The sequence below is a fragment of the Pholcus phalangioides genome, unplaced genomic scaffold (genome assembly GCF_987345545.1).
Source record: "Pholcus phalangioides strain wild (caught in Gottingen) unplaced genomic scaffold, Ppha-v1.0 ptg000031l_1, whole genome shotgun sequence".
Classification (NCBI taxonomy): Eukaryota; Metazoa; Arthropoda; class Arachnida; order Araneae; family Pholcidae; genus Pholcus; species Pholcus phalangioides.
In genome coordinates, this window is record NW_028301621.1 from 4,850,504 (window position 1) to 4,868,663 (window position 18,160).

An 18,160-nucleotide genomic window follows, 5' to 3' on the forward strand; every position below is an offset into this window, starting at 1 on the left:
TTATTAGTTTTCACTAGTTTCAGGATCCGATTGATAGATGACCCATTCATCTACTGCGCTTGATACACTACTGGGTTCTATGACAGTGGGTACAGATGATACCCAATGCCTAATGCATGTTAAGGATGATGCCTCGTACTTGAATAATGGATGCAGGCATTTAAGCCACATCAGAAACTTGTTACCCAGTGGCAAAGATTTCAAAAGGTGTTCAGTGCAAGAGATATAAAAAGCTCGAGCTCCTAAAAAGAACTCATGCTTTTCTGGGTTACTCCAGTTCGCCATGTCCTTGAGAGTATCACTCCCAACTTCAGGCTTTTTCAACCAATTTTCTCCTTTACGCAGATCAATTTCCTGCAGTTAGCTGCCATTTTTTTCTAGAAAAGTTGTGCTAATCATAAATCTTCCGAGAATTTTTTTCACTAGCAAAGTTAATTCTTGAGTAACATAATTACAATTTTTCATAAAATTTTAAAAATGGCAAACCCAGGATTTCAAGCCTGATTTTGTGAAACGAGTCCATCACGATGCCCACACGACTGCGTAGAAGTTATTATAACATACTGTCGTATGGAAGAAGTAAGAGTTCTTCCTTATATATAAACTTTCATCCAGCCCATTGAAAGGAGCCCCAATATTTGCCACCATCTCCATAGTACTTGGTAGAATTATTAGGTTTGAGCACTTCTGTGGCGGATTTTCGCCAACCCTTGGCGTTAAAAGTGACTACACAGATTATGCGCGCCAAGCGACCGAAAGAAGAAAAATATACAGTTGTTGCATGTCAGTGTAAATAACATGATGTTTTTTCGTGTGTGTGTGAATTTTTGTAAATAAATTGTGGTGATTGTTGACAAGTTGTCTTATAATCAGAGTGGAGTCAGATATATGCATTATCAAATCAACCTGGTCAGCATACCAAAACGTGGTGACCCGGACGTGATTTGAATACACAACCTTCTGATCTGCGCACCAAGCGTTGGCAAAACTCTGCCACACTTCCCACTCCTAAATGTTTTTCAGCCCTCCCAATAATTCTAACAACTTCACATAATTGTTCTCCTTCCCCTCCCTATTGTTCATTATGCATTAGATCATTTTCAGTTACAACAATTTCAGGACCAAAGCAATATCAGTTACACTGATAACAGTAGAAGGAAGTTACACTTCCTTCTTCTGAAGGAACACATTTTTATTGTTTTACAAAATGAATCATCATACATTCATTCTAATCAAAAACAAACTCTCACATTCCAGTCTACTTATCAGAGAGGTGGAAATGGAGACAGACAGAGGAATGGCTTATAAGGTGATCTGGAGGGAGGCCCCACAGGGCTCCTGCTCAGGACCATTCTTTTGGAACCTAGTTTTGGACAATCTCTTTAAGACAAGGTGGCCAGAGGATGTCCAGGGCCCAAACATATGCAGATGATATAATTATCATGGATATAATGATTATTAGCTGTATAATGCACAGGTAAACTCACAGAAAAGGCCCTGGCCATACTGACACGGATTTTGGCTGACTAACCATAACTTGATGCTATCTCACCAGGAAATAACGTTCTGGATCTGGACTAAGATCCTGAAGTACTTGGGACTCAACATTGATGAGGATCTCAAATGGGAGCTGCGTCTAACAGCACAGAAGGTGAAAATGACAGAGGTTGAGGAGAACTGTGGGCACCCAGTGGGGCCTCCCACAGAAAATGAGACAAACTATCAGACCGTAACAGAATGCATAATCACCTCATAAGACTCAAGTACAAAACAATAGTGCTGAGGCTGCGCAGAGCCATAGTCGTATTGGCCAAACTAGGAGAAATCTAAATATTGGAGTTCTCGAACACAGAAAGCATGTTGAGAAGGGACGGACGGATAGTTCGGCTATTGCTCAACACTATTGGCAACGTTCACATTATTTTGATTAAGCGCTTGTTTTTAAAAAAGCAACACACAATTCTGAACTGAATTTTCTCGAGGGATACTTCATCAGAACATGCCAGAATTTCCTCGATAATGATGGAAGAAACACGCCACCTATTTCATCAGCTTGGACAGGCTTTACCTCAGTCGTGACAAAACTTTCAACACTTTGCAACAGATGGCTCCCCTATTCGCATCCAAAGACCACTCGGACACAGCAAATACAAAAGCGAACTCTTCGGACGACCAGACATAAACATCACCCCTCCACGACTGATTCGTGTGAATTCTGATCACGAGGTCCTGATGGCGTCGACCATTCGACTAGTTGAATTTATTTGTCTTGACAACGTGGCAATTTTTGTATAAATTAAAACCAGGCAAAGTTTCTAATTTGTGTGATAATATTTTAGCCCAACGTGTGCTTTCTTTTCATACTACGTCCGTTGACTCCTGGGATTTCGCCAATATGAACTCGATCAACCACTTTTGTGCCCTCCGTATCAAGAAACTCTGGATTCTTAACAAGATTGCATTCCTGAAACATTGCAGAGATCACAAGGTAATACCACAATTTTTGCAAGTTTTTTCCAATCAATCTGTTTCCGTTCGCATCAAACGCAACCTTTTCAATTGTTGACTTGCAATTTTGCAATCGATCATCCATGGTCACCGTTGCAATCTTGCTAAAATTGAATTGGATTTGTACAAACTGCATCTCTCTCTCTCGCACATTCTCGAGATCATTTCGCCCAGCTTGACGCAAGATCGTTCCACCGGCACTTCACGTGTATCGTCAACATCAAGAAATTTTGGATAATAAGTTCACTCAGCTTCTTGCAAGAAGTTCTTCGAAAAAACATTCTCATAAATTTCTGACTTCTCGAATTGTCGATCTTTCGAGTGAAACATTGTCTGGTGACCATTTGAAAGTACTTGAATACGGACTTAATTTCGCATCACCCAGACCTCATTTTTGTCCTACAAAACTTCTTGCGCCCATCAAACGGTCGTTCCTCAACAGTAAACTTTCTCCCGATCAAAAAGAATCTCTTCAGCATTTAATTTCCTCTTCAGTTTCGGCCAATCTAAAAACCACTTCACCATTTGAGAAATCTGAGATCTCTCCCATTCGAGAACTTAAAAAAAACAACAATATTTTCATCACTCAAGCTGACAAAGGTGGCCAAATTGTTGTACTTGATAAATCCACATATCAAGAGTCGGCTGAAAAATTAATTAACGATGGACCATACACTTGTCTCAATAAGGATCAGCTCCTCCCCTTCTCAAATTGGTTCAAAAGAAAATCAATCAGTCTCCCATTCTACATTCTTCGACCAAGAAACGCATCTTTCCATCTGCCGCAAACTGCGGGAGACTTTATGCTCTTCCAAAAATACACAAACCTTCATTTTCAGTAAGACCTATAATTTCTTTCATTGGATCCCCTTCGCATCAACTTGCTAAATTCCTCGTTGAGCTTTTGTCCCCTCTTTGCGAAAAGCATTGTTTCACAGTAAAGAATTCCTCAGAATTTGTTTCCATCATCCGCAGCATTCAACCAGATAACGCTATAATGATTTCCTTCGATATCAAATCCATGTTTACTAACATTCCTATCAGCGGCGCAATTTCTTTCCTAAAACAACGTCTGCAAAAATTCCACTTCTCGATTGAAATAGATGAAACATGTCAACTCACCCAACTTTGTGTATCGCAACAATTATTTCTCAGTGTTTGGAAAGTTTTACCACCAAACAGAAGGCCTTGCCATGGGAAACCCACTCTCTCCTATCCTCTGTGACATATATATGGATTTTTTCGAAACAAAACTTTTGGAAACCAGTCACTTCAAACTTTGGATCAGGTATGTTGATGACACATTCACTTTAGTTGATGAGACTGATGTTAATGTCACTGAGTTATTCAATTTTATGAATTCTATTGACCCACATATTGAATTCACCAATTTGACTTCCATACAATATTCCAGCCAACAAATATAATCACCTTTTCCCATCTGAAAGATCCTATCTCACCTTCCAAAGAATCTGGTAACTACTTCATCCCATGCAAGAATTGCGAAAATGGATATATTGGCCAAACTAGTAGAAATCTAAATATTCGAGTTCTCGAACACCGAAAGCATGTTGAGAAGGGACGGACGGATAGTTCCGCTATTGCCCAACACTGTTGGCAACGTTCACATTATTTTGATTTTGATAAAGCATTTGTTTTTAAAAAAGCAACACACAATTCCGAATTGAATTTTCTCGAGGGATACTTCATCAGAACATGCCAGAATTTCCTCGTTAATGATGGAAGAAACACGGAACCTATTTCGTCAGCTTGGACAGGCTTTATTATGCGAATAGGCTCCCCTATTCGCATCCAAAGACCACTCGGAAGCAGCAAATACAAAAGCGAACTCTTCGGACGACCAGACATAAACATCACCCCTCTACAACTGATTAGTGTGAATTCTGACCACAAGGTCCTGATGACGGCTCTCCATTGAAGAGCCGAAACGCGTCGACCATTCGACTAATTGAATTTATTTGTCTTGAAAACGTGGCAATTTTTGTATAAAATAATAGGATGTTTTGTTCTTGAGCGCTATAATTTTAATGAATTTATATACTTTTTGCTGTTGTTTTTGTGCTTTCACGTTCGTTTTTTTTTAGTTTGGAAGTAAATTGTGATACACTATCTACCAATAAGTATTTGGACACCTGTGATAGAAAAGAAAAACTAACTTTATTCAAAATCAATAGTTGGTAGAGCCTCCACGAGAGGCAATTACAGCGTGAACCCTCCGGGGCACACTTTCCACAGGTCCTTGTGTGACGGCTAGTGGTATTTTCTTCCACTCGGCTTGGAGAAGACATGTCAGTTCCTTCACCGATTTTGGACGGGTAGAGCACCCCTTAATTCGGCGATTCCACTCGTCCACAGGTTCTCGATAGGGTTCAGGTCTGGGCTCTGGGCAGGCCAGTCCATTCGATGAACCCCATTGGCACCATACCAAGCCTTGGTTAACTTCGCAGTATGACAGCTGGCATTGTCGTCCTGGAAGTAACGGGTCCACCCCATAAAACTGCCACAACCTAGGAAGCACATTGTCATCCAAAATAGTGCAGTAGGCATCGGCGTTGAGCTTACCATGAATGGGGACCAAGGGTCCATACCAGGAGAAACACCCCCAGACCATAATTCCACTTCCGCCGAACTTGACTGTTGGCACAATGCATTCTGGCAGGAGACGTTCACCAGGCAGACGCCAGACCCAGACCCTGCCATCTGAACGGTAGAGGGTGAACCTTGATTCGTCGCTCCAAAGAATCCGTTTCCACTGATCTACAGTCCAATTTCGATGTGCTTTGCACCACATTAACCGAGCAATGCAGTTGGACTTTGTGATCAAAGGCTTATGGGCAGCAGCACGACCATGAAAACCAATCAGATGTGCTTCCTTACGGATGGTATTCATTGAAACAATACTCCCGGATGCCTGTTGGAACTCCTCGTGGATGAGGGCCATCTGTTGGGTGCGGTTCTTCCGAATTTCTCTGGACAGCACCCGTCGGTCTCTATCTCCCAGTTTCGTTGGTCTGCTGACTCAGGGCAAATTCCGAAAATCACAGCTCACCTTCCACCTCTTAATCACTTAGGCCACTGTCGATTTTGGGTACTTCAGCTCGCTAGATATGTCCCTTAAGGATCGGTCATTTTTGTGATACCCGATAATTATACCTTTCTCGAAATCAGAGAGCTCTGAACTGCGCGACATCTTGCATGCGACTAATGCTGATGTTGTTTCCAACACGATATATACTGGCGGATGGCGTGACGTATCTCAGGACCGCAGATATCGTCATTTGCATAGGTGTCCAAATACTTATTGGTAGATAGTGTATACTTTGAACTAATACAGAACATATGATACTGGGAGTAAATTTTTCTGTTTGTATTTAAGCCTAGCTTGCAATTGCAATGTAAAGTAGTGTTTAATTTACATGTACTGGAATAGTTAGGGTTAAGATCGAGATGACGGACGAGTGGCCTTTGTCGCCTATTGGAAGCAAGGTCTTCAATGGTGAGTTCTACAAGCATCTGGATGAAATGACCCTCCTGTTCACAAGAGTCTGTGATGGGAAAAGGGCAGAGGCAGCCGAGAGAGACTGGTTTCTCGTGCTGAGCAATAAAATGATGAAGCTGTATGATGAAGTCCATGTCGTAGGAAATGAACGTTCTTCGTCGGAGGTTGCTATCACTGTGCTGCCGCCTAGTATCCGTGAAACTACTAATATTTCAGAGATTATTGAGAGAAACTTTCAGAAGTTTGAGGAATGTTTTAGTAGACTAGAGAGCATTGCCCAGATCATTCCCGGAATGCAGTCAGAGATAGCTAACTTGTCAAATGCTATGCGCTCAAACGTGAACTCATCTGGAGGAAACAATTGTGAATCATTGCCACAGCCTGTCGCTACCGCTTCGTATGCCCAAATATTGACTGATACTTCAAGGGGAAAAGAAAATTTGTCAAATAACACGTTTCGGGCAGTCCACCCTCGCTTGAAAGTGGATGATATTAATCAAGTACCACCTAACCGTTTTCAGCGATCCAATGTCGCAACTGGGACTGATCGGCGTAATGAATTCAGAGTGGGAATGTCTACAAAGTCGCAGGTGCGTATAGTGCCGACGGTTCGCAGACGTCGGTTGCTGGTGAACAGATTTGCTCCTGAGACATCTATCTCGTGTAACAATAGTTAGGAACCATTGGGGAATTTGCCAAACCTGCCTCTATCTCTTATTTTTGAAACATGTTTATATAGTTGTAATTGTATAATCTTTAATAGAATTTGTTATGTTATCTTATCTTTTTATAACCGTACACGGTTGATTCAATTAGTCTGTGATATTTTCATTGCTCATAGTCCAGTAAAATGTGCAATCTTGATCACATCGCCATTTTAATTTATTGTTGTTGCCATTCTTATTTTTGTAAAAGTTCCTATAAAAAATCGATTGTCATTTATTTATGTAAATTAGATGTTGTATTTTCCTACTGGCTGTGCTCTGATGTGTATTTTTCTGAGATGGTCGGTCCCAGGAGTTGGATCGTTCCGTATTTCCTTTTATAGGTATAAATTCCCGCAGCCACTTCGCATTAACTCGCATTCGTCCTCGCCTTTCAACACAGAATAAATCACTTCAGGTGAAAGTGATCACCCTGGGGTGAGTCAGCTGAAGAATGAAATAGTTCGTTTCACTGGTGCTCATACATCGCCGGCTGATTCTGGACCCATCATGCCACATCTCTAGCCATTCGTTGTCGACCTGGTTCCTGTCATCGTTCATCCGTCAGTCGTATGGTTCCGCATCGCTTCCGATCGTCATTTCGGCCGTTCAGTTTGCAGCTCTTTCCGCCACATGAGCCTTCGCCTCGGGTCGTGACCTTCCGACAAGGTCGATGAATGGTTTCGCATCGATCATTGCTTCGATCATCATCTCTGCCGTTGTGTTTGCAGCTCTTCCCGCCACGTGAGCCTTCGCTTCAGATCGTGACCTTCCTCCAAGGTCGATGACGTCACAGCACGTGTGATCCGATAAAGATCGCCTAACTCCTGCAGTCGGACTAGATTGATGAGACAACGGACTTGCATTGGTGTACGGTATGAAAATTGAGAAATAATTCTGTTATTTGTAACCTATTTAGTTATTAAAGAATTAATAAATTTACTTTTGTTAAAAACTAGAAATTTCTTTGAAATCATTTGTCTCTCTCCTTTGTGTATCGATTGCACCGATTTCGCCAGACCAGAATCCTGGGTAGTTATGCTGGGTTGTCCCAAGCGGTGGAAGGATCTTGTGCGCGAGAGGTTGAGGAAAGTTTTACACCCACCAGGGAAAATTATCATAAGGCAGTGGACAGTTTGAAGTGTCTGAACTACTATGCATCTTTTGTACTAACCATTGTCGATAGTAATTGGGATTCATTGAGTGATCCATTCTACTGGCTATCTGGGATACACATCAGAGAGTTTGGTATTCCCAGATATCTTCTGGAGGATCCGGCTGGAAATTGTAGTATAACAGAATTATCGGCCGGTCAGAGGGACACCTCTAATCAACAATGACTGTATGGACAAGAGTCATCGTCAATTTCTTCAACAAATTAACTCGTATCCGATTCTAAATCAAGAGTTACAGGTATATTCACGAACCCCAGAAGTATTGTGAATAAAATTGACGCTTTGTGTTGCTGCATTCAGTCATACGAGGTCAACATTCTGTGTATAGCAGAGACTTGGTTACATCAGTCAGTTTCGTCTTCCTTGATATGTCTACCAGGATACGATATTTTCCGATGCGACAGAGAAACTACTGCAGGAGGAGGTGTATGCATTATTATTTGAAGCAGCCTAAAACCTAAGCTGTTGAACGTGCATAATGGAAATCAAGATGTTGAGATAATATCGGTGGATATAAAAAGCGGAAATAGGAAGTGCATGCTTATTACGGCGTACGTTCCACCAAATAAAGCATGTAATTTAGATCATTAGTCTGAGTTTTGGAGAGAACTAAGGCATTACTGCTCTGTATGCTTTCCAGTGATTTTGATCGGGGACTTCAACATGCGGGGAATTGATTGGATAAACAGGAGATTCTCATCTGAATTGGAGTCACAGTTCATATCAATATCAGCAGAACTAGGCCTTGTTCAGTTGGTTGATTTCCCACTAAAGGGGAAAACTTCTTAGATCTTCTGTTTGCTACCAATTTTTTAGTGGTCTATGATGTATATGTACTTCCATCCTTCTGCAACAGCGATAATCCACCGCACTTGCAGACACACTTCTCGTATATTAACACAGGATTAGATTTTCAATCAACACTAATGTTGTGCTTTCTTTAACACTTTGTTAGCCGAGTGGATAACACATGGGTATTTATTTTGATGAGTATTTATTATTACGTTAGACTTAGATAGATTACATACATATAGATAGGAAGAATTTATAAAGCGGAAAGAGCAGAACATTTAGACATCTTGTCTACTTGATGTCCGAGGTGGAACTCACTAGTTCCCCTTACACAACACTAGGTGGCGTTGTATGTTCTTATCAGTTTAGTTCCTTTAGTCATTTCTTATAAGGACACCACATTCCTCCCCGCTAATTTAAAGATCCAACCGGACAGGAGCTTTCCTGGTTCGTTGGGAACGTCGCAAAGGAACGGGAGTACTGGACATCGCTGGTGGCTTGCTGGACGTCGCTGGTGCCTTAGCTGGTGTTGGTAGATCGCTACTGATCTCTGCCGGAGTTGTCTGTTCTTCTGGAGCAATCTGTACTTCGGAGTCAGCAGCGACAGGAGTTGATGAAAGTTTGCCTGGAACTCGGGGTATCACCAAGCTTGGCTGGACTTGATTGCCAGCTGCTCTCATCTGGTCGATGTGACGTCGGAAGAGAGTTCCATTTACATCTACAGTGTAGTGTAGAACTCCGTCTTTGTTGAGAACAGTTCCGAACTTCCACTTGTTATTGGCGGATCTGTAATTTCGCACAGCCACACGATCTCCTGGCTCGAAAGTTCGGTCATAGAAGTCTGTGACCTCATTTCTGATTCTTTCTTGAACCCTGTTCTTGATATTTGGCAAGACTAGGTCTATCCTAGTTCGGATTTCTCTTTTTAGGAATAACATTCCTGGGCTTTGCATGGTAGTCGCATTTGGCGCTTTTCTGTAATTCAACAGAAACGTGCTCACTTTTTGGTAGATGTTTCCGGGAAATCTTTGCATCGCCCGAAGGGATTGTTTTAAGGTGTGAACGTATCGCTCTGCCTGCCCGTTGCTTGATGGTTTGAAGGGAGCACACGTTTTGTGCTTTATTCCATTATTCCTCATGAATATTTCAAACTCGTGTGATGTGAACTGAGGACCATTGTCACTCACTAACACTAAAGGCAGTCCAAATCGAGAGAAACAGTCCCGTAGGCATTCAACTGTCTTGAACGTGTTTGTTGATTTCATCGGGTATACTTCCATCCATTTAGAATGAGCATCGACTACGATCAGAAACATATGCTCGAATATGGGACCTGCGAAATCTACATGAATTCTCTCCCACGGAGCACTCGGGTATTCCCAATGGTGTACCCTTGCTTTCACCGGATCGGACTTGAATCTGGAGCAATCTGGACAGTTTTTAGCAGCTTTTTCTATGTCGCTATCAATGTCCCTCCAGTAGACGTAGGATCGAGCAATTGCTTTCATTTTAACAATGCCCAGATGGCCTTGATGGAGTTCATCAAGAATTTGATTTCTAAATTTCTTCGGAATAAAAACTCTTTGGCCATGCATTATACATCCGTCCTGCAAGGTATACTCGGCTTCCTTCCCTCCTAAAGGTTCACCGAATTTCAATTTCCTCAGCAATGGACCCAACTCGTCATCCTTTTGTGTCTCTTTTGCTAAATGTTGAGCTTTCACTGGTAGTGTTTCGATTTGATTCAACTGGAAGAGTTCTATGTCATCCTTGACAACTAAGTCTTCCGACCTTAAAGGTAATCGGGAAAGACAATCTGCATTACCATGGTTCTGTGTGTTAAGATAAATGATATCGAATTGATATGCTTGTAAGATCAAGGCATAATGCAGAAGTCGAGTAGCCGTCAACACTGGTAGACCTTTCTTCGAGCTGAATATCGCTACCAAAGGCTTGTGATCTGTTATGAGAGTAAATCTTCGGCCTTTCAAGTAAAGCATAAATTTCTTTACTGCCCAGATAATTGCCAAAGCTTCTTTGTCAATCTGGGAGTATCTCTGTTCCGTTTTCGTCAGCGTACGAGAAGCGAAGGCAATTGGTCTTTCTGTTCCATCTGGTAAGACATGTGATAGAACTGTTCCTATTCCCACTGGAGAAGCATCCGAAGCAAGAGTAAGAGGTAGTGTAGGATCATAGTGCATCAAGATTCGCTTTGAGCAAATTTCCTTTTTGATCTTCTTGAATGCAGTCTCACACTTTTTAGACCAACGCCACGGAACGTCCTTTTTTGTCAGCTCATTGAGAGGATAGGCAATGGTTGCCAGATTAGGACAAAATTTCCCGTAGAAATTTACCATGCCCAGAAAACTTTTTATTTCCTGAACGTTTTTCGGTGCGGGAACTTTCAAAATTGCTTCAGTTTTCTCATTTGTTTCACTTAGGCCATTTTCATCAATTTTGTGACCTAAGAAATTTATTTCTTTTTGAAAAAATGTGCTCTTTTTCAAATTTAACTTCAGCCCATGCTCCTCACATTTTTTGAAAAAGTTTTCCAAAGCCCTGAGATGTGACTCGTCATTTGTTCCGGTCACTCTGGCGTCATCCATAAAAACTTTTACACCATCTATTCCTTGGAATAGCCCATCAATGTACCTCTGCCATATTGCTGGAGCTGCATTTAGGCCGTACATCAATCTTTTACAGGCGTATAACCCCTTATGAGTGTTTATGGTTAGGAGTCGTTGACTGTCAGGGTGCACTTTCATTTGCAAATATGCATGACTGAAATCCAATTTTGAAAATCGTTTACCCCCATTTAAACATGAGAATATTTCTTCAAACGTTGGTAAGGGATGCTGAGGCACCTCTAGCTTAGGATTTAATGTGACAGAATAATCTGCACATAACCTTATGGATCCGTCTGGTTTCACCACGGGAACAACTGGTGTAGCCCAATCTGAAGTTTCAACTCGCTCGATAATGCCTTCTCTTTCAAGCCGGTCTATTTCTTTTTCAACCCGGTTTTTAAATGTGAAGGGCACAGTTCTCGCTCTACGAAACTCTGGGGTAACATTTGGTTTTAGCTTTAGTTCCACTTCATGGTTATTTATCTCACCCAATTTGTTGTCGAAAATTTCTTTATAATCATCCAACAATTTTTTGAGATCCATGTCATTAGCGGTCCTCACAGCCTTAAGAGAGTTCCAGTCTAGATTGATTTTGTATAGCCATTCATGGCCAAAAATCGTGTCTAAATTTTCCCTCACCAAATATAAGTTCAAGTGCAACTTTTGTTTTCCGTACTCCACTTTCACAGTGACATATCCCGCTGGGACAATTTTTTCTCCATTGTATGTCCGGAATACTAAATTCGTAGGTTGAACTTTTTTCTTGGAGATTTTTCTGAATCTCTGTAAGCTCATTACTGATACTGTTCCACCCGTATCGTATCGACTTCCATACTCACTGGTTTATTGTCTATGTTGACAGTAACCATCATCGGAGGCTTTTTCGGCTCTTCAAGCAATGCCCACTCTAACCCAAACATGGAAACGTCATTTTTGTTTTCCTCAACTGAAATCTGTTTCTGTTTGTTAGGTGCCGATTGAGTCTTCTTTGCCGCGTAGCAGGCTTTTTCTATATGCCCGATTTTTTTACAGAAGCGACATTTGCTAGCAATAAATCTGCAGGAGTCTTTATCGTGATTTGTCCCTGTGCATCGTATACACGGCGGATATTTGACAGCGGCGGCAGAGTAGTTTCTGTTTTGCGTGGGCAGTTTCGTTTTCCTCTTCCCCGCTTTCACTACCTTCAATTCTGCCGGCTTCCCGATAATCTCATTCGCCCCCTGAACAGCTTTCTCCATCGCCAGCGCGATCTTTATTGTTTTGTCTAGCTCGATGTCGTCTTCCTCAAATAAACGATCGAGGATCGCTCTATCTCGGAGCCCACTAACGAAAACATCCCGAAGCATGGTGTTCAACATCTCTTGTTTATAATCGCACGCGATTGCGAGATGTCGCAATTCGGCTATATACGAACTGATGCTTTCGCCTTCGTTCTGCTTTCTGTTTATAAACATGTGCCTACTCGGTATAATCAATGCTTTAGGATTCAAATGGTTCTTCAAAACATTCTTTAAAATGGCGAATTCTTTCTCCGCTGGATTGTCCGGAGACAATAAATTTTTTAACAAGTTGTAGAGCTTTGCAGAAATGCTCGAAATTAAGACTTTAGCACGTTTTTCTTCTGGGACATTTTGAATGTCTAAAAACGCCTCGAAACGTTCTATAAACGAATCGAAAGTCTCTGAAGCTTCATCATATTTATCAAACGAAACCGTCACTTTTTGGTTTGTTGACGTTGAGCCTCGTTGCTCTTTGAGAGCTTCCATTAGAGCTTGATTCTGTCTTATTAACTCTTCAACTAAATTTTCCATCGTCAGAGATGTATGAAAAACTTTTTCTCCTACCTTTTGCAGTCTTCGAGTAAATACTCTATCCAACTTTTAAGATGGGCCTCGTCGCCACTTGTTGTGTTTTCTTTAACACTTTGTTAGCCGAGTGGATAACACATGGGTATTTATTTTGATGAGTATTTATTATTACGTTAGACTTAGATAGATTACATACATATAGATAGGAAGAATTTATAAAGCGGAAAGAGCAGAACATTTAGGCATCTTGTCTACTTGATGTCCGAGGTGGAACTCACTAGTTCCCCTTACACAACACTAGGTGGCGTTGTATGTTCTTATCAGTTTAGTTCTTTTAGTCATTTCTTATAAGGACACCACAACTAAACTATCACAATGCAGATTATCCACGATTATCAACTATTGTAAAAGATCTGTAGAACCAAGTACTGGCTGGAACTATCTCAGCTGCGGATGCTTTGCCAGCTCTATTTCTGCGGTCTCGTGAACATGTTCCCCGTCGTCAAATGAGATTTAGAAAAAAAAAAGATAAGGTTTTACGAATGCTAAACAATAGGAAATTGCATGCTTGGCGTCGATATAGATCAATACCTAGTCAAACCACTAAAGAACAATACAAGGTCATGGCTAGGAACTATGCAAATTATGTCCAAGAGAAAGAGAGTTTACATCTCCTCAACCTCTGTAAAAATCAAGATCGGAACTTTTTCCACCGAGATGTCCACAGTAGACTTCGTGTATCCCGGGACATACCAACGCTAACTGTGAATGGTACCACGATAACGGAAGATTATGAGAAAGCAAACGTTTTTGCGGACATATTTTCTGGTTCATATAATTTCAGTTGTTCCGGTTACGACCATCGTTATCATGGCCTTATGAATGATCATCCTTTCTTTCGTGACATGTTCAACACTCAGACAATAAAAGCCATTATTGCTTCTCTTCCTGGTCGATCATCTCCGGGTCCTGACGGAATACACAGTTTAAGAATAAAGGCTCCAGGGCAGATCCGAATATTTATCGCCCGGTATCGTTAACCGATATATCCTGCAAAATTTTTGAGAGATGCATCGTCAATCAGTTACTTCCATTTGCCGACGAGATGGGCTTAATCCCCTCAGTTCAGTTTGGCTTCATTCCTGGCCGCTTCTTACCAGTGCAGCAGTTGATTTGTCATGATATATGGGAGAGGGCTATAGACTCTGGACAAGAGATTGATGTAATTTACGTCGATTTCCAAAAGGCATTTGATAAAGTAGACAGATTGCTACTACTGAGGAAGCTAGCTTGCATGGGGGTTCCAGATAAAGTTGTGAGGATAATTCAAGAATTACTATCAGACAGAGTTCATCAGGTTCGCGTAGCTAGTGTGGTGTCTAGAGAATGTCAGGTGCCAAGCGGAGTTGTCCAGGGATCAGTGTTAGGCCCGATCTTATTTACTTTGTACGCTTACAATATTAGGCTGTGTCACCCGTCTCTCTATTGAAATTCGCTGATGACGTGAAGTTTTTCTCTCCAGTGGAAAACACTAGGGGCCTAAGAATTGCATGCCAACAACTTCTCCAGTGGAGTTGTCAGTATAAGCTACCTATTTCATCATCAAAAAGTGGATCAATGCATTTAGGTAGACGCACCGATTCTGAATATTACCAACTAGGTAATGAAACGTTACAGCAATTGGATACATGCATGGATTTAGGTATTGCAATGAGCTGCATTCTGGATTTCACTGATCATTATCATGGCATGGTCTGCAAAGCTAATAGAATTTCATATATGTTATGTATGGCATACCGCAAGTGCAATGCGCATACGTTGTCATATGCATTCTGTGTGCACATTTGCCCGACTCTGGAGTTCTGTTCGCATGTATGGAGCCCTTACAAAATCAAGGACATAAAGCTCTTTGAAAAGCCACAGAGGTCGTTTACTAAACGAATACCTGGCATGAGCGGTCTATCTTATTGCCAGAGACTTCAATTTCTGGGGTTTCACTTGCTGGAATGGCATAGAATCGCTTCAGATTCGAAGATGTGCTACAAACTAGTCCACCAAATTGTTTATCTACCATCGAGAGAGCCTTTCTTTGAGATCATAGACAGGCGAGTTAACCTACGTAGGCATCACTTCTAAATAAGAATACCAACGGCTAGAAGGGATTGCTTTTTCCACGGATATAGATGCCGTGTGGCAAGAATATGGAACAGTCTTCCATCATCAGAACTTGTATGTGCCTCCTATGCAAGATTTGCTTCCACTACGGAGGATTTCGATCTGACTCCGTATGCGAAGTGCTTCCCATTCTAACTATTTTTTTTTTTTTTCACCCTTCCAGTATAAGTGCATTTCACACCTTCTGGGTTATTGTAAAATAAATAAACTTACAAAAATAATGATTTAAAAAATATTTGCAAACTAAATATTGTATTGTATACTTGTGAAATGTTTCAGAACATTTTATTAAGAAAAGGGGTTGGAAACACTTCTTGAATAGATATTGTACATCAAGTATTAAATAATTTTACCCTGTGTGAATAATTTTTCATTTGTTTCATTAGAAACACTGGTTTGAATGCTTTGCCTACTCTTAATCTGTTTTGCTATTTGGAATGAACTGCACCTCGAATCCTTTCAACGCAGGCATCAATGATTTGACTGTAGTTAGCATGTTTACAAATCACACATCGCTCTCTGTAATTGTATCTTTACCCGAAACATTATAAAAACTATTCCACCATTCCAAATTATCAACAACCTTAGGGTGAAAAAAAAATTTAGCATGAAATGGTTCCAACTTTCCCAAAAACTTTAATTTAATTGCCAAGAAACCAGAGCCACATTTTTGTTTGATAAATTCAAGACCCTTATTTCTCTGTTCTTTTGTGACATTAATTCCCTATTAGAAGTTAACACTGATGAGCTTCGAATAAATGTATCAAAGTGTGCATCTCTGTTAATGATTGTTCATACATATTTTTATATTCTGATGACAAAATCTTTGTATTGTTTGATGTTGATGCTTCTTTTATCTTCAATTGTAGCTTTTTCCAAGCCAATACACATTCCAGTATATAACAGTTGTGTGTGTTCCTTTGTACAAAATCATTAATTTTGGCTATTGGTTTAAGAATTGCAATCATGTCCTTCACATTTCTTTTTGAATCAATATTTAAGATTTCTCTAAAGATGTTACTATCTGAGATTTGTGGTCTTCACAAACTTTGGTAACAACTGACAAATTTTTAACATAAGATTCAAGAGAATCACTAAGTATTCCATCATACCCCTGCAGGAAGACCAATGCACTTCCACCTTACACGTGATACCATGCTTTTGAGAGATGATTGCAGAAGTATCTAAATATACTTGTAACATACTTTGTTACATCAGTTTTAACCAAATCTGCGGCTAACAAGTTTAAAATGTAGCAATATGTAAGTCCTGAAAAGCCAAGCTTTTCATCCAGAGTCTTTCTGGAAGATACCATATTTGCAGTAACAAAACTTGATATGTTACATTTGAAGTTTTCTTCTGTTGACTTCACTGAACTAAAAACCACATCTGTTAAATAATTTCCAGCATGTGATAAGCCGCCGCTGTGGTGGTCGAGTCATCATAGTGACGGACTCATTGCGAGGATCAGGGTTCGAATCCCACAGGCGCCACAGTGGTGGTCGGCTGAAGTTTGTTTTCTGTGGTTCTCAACTTCAAGGCGCGAATGCGAGCCGATCTCCCCGTTAAAAAAAGTCTCGCCACAGAGAGCAACAGGCCTACAACATTACAAATATTCTATCATTACACTTCACTCACAATTTGAAGTATAGATAGCAGCATTGACATATCAGACACAACACTAGCTATACACCCAGACTGTTAGGTGCACTCACTTTTTTTCCAGACTCTGCCACGAAAGTTGGGCTGGAAGAGATTTCGGCAATGGGATAAGTCCAGTGGCGAAGCCCCTGGCGTTCATTCATTCATTCAGCATGTGATAAGCCGGATGTGTCAATATTACCAACATGGATGGCTTTACCACACTGTTTGATAACACATAGAATTTATTCATTATGTATATCCGCCCATCGCCATGCAAAATTTGATTTTCTAAGTCAACTTTATATCCTCTAACTTCATCATTGTAAATCTTGGGTAACCATTTATCAGCTAAATTGGTATGACTATGGTATCTGATATTTGATATACATATTAATATATGTATTATGATATTATAAAAATATTTGAAATTATAATATTTAAATTAATTGATATTTAAAATTTAATAAAAATTTATAAATCACTCTCTTTAGAGCTGAATAAATAATTTTATTCAAATACAACAGATAATTTTTCATATGTGAAAAAAATTGATTTAAATCAGTGATTTTTAAAAAAAAATCAGTTGATTTAAATCAGCGATTTAAATCAACTGATTTAAATTACTACAACCCTGCTGTCGGGTGGTAAACCCATCCATCCAAGACACTGCATAGATACCAGGCGCAGCTGAACCAAATGGACCCCCACACCACAGGAAATAGTGGTGGCTCCAACTACATAGATGGCTCCAACGTGGAGGGCTTGACAGGAGCAGCCAATGTATGGATAGCACACCAGATCATTCTCAAGACTTGGGAGTGCAAGCTGTGAGCAAAGAACTATCTTCCAAGCATTGCATCAAGCCCTTAAAGATGTAGCCACACTAAAAACTCCAATACATTGCAGGTCAGACCGTGTTAAGTCTGATAGTGATAAAGAATCTCTTGACTAAACACAGAACAGTCAGAAAAGCCAGAGAATTGCTCCACAGACACCTGCACATTTGAGTGTCTTGGATCAAAGCTTATGTGGGCTTGTGGTGCAATGAGGAAGAAAGATGTGCCACTGAGGCGAGAAGAGATAGAACGACCAGGGTTAAAGTTACGATCGAATTTTTCACAAAATGCGAAAGAAAATCTTAGAATGCGAAAGAAGTGGTAGCCACTTTCACGAAAATGCGTACAGGATGTAAGCCCCAAAGCAGAAT

General features: G+C 40.6%; 1 protein-coding gene across 3 annotated transcripts in view; it reads right to left on the reverse strand.

The window, feature by feature from the left end:
- Cad87A (cadherin 87A) overlaps window positions 1-18,160 on the reverse strand; it is a 672,761-nt gene that overhangs the window by 619,543 nt on the left and 35,058 nt on the right. The gene's annotated exons all lie outside the window — the stretch shown is intronic.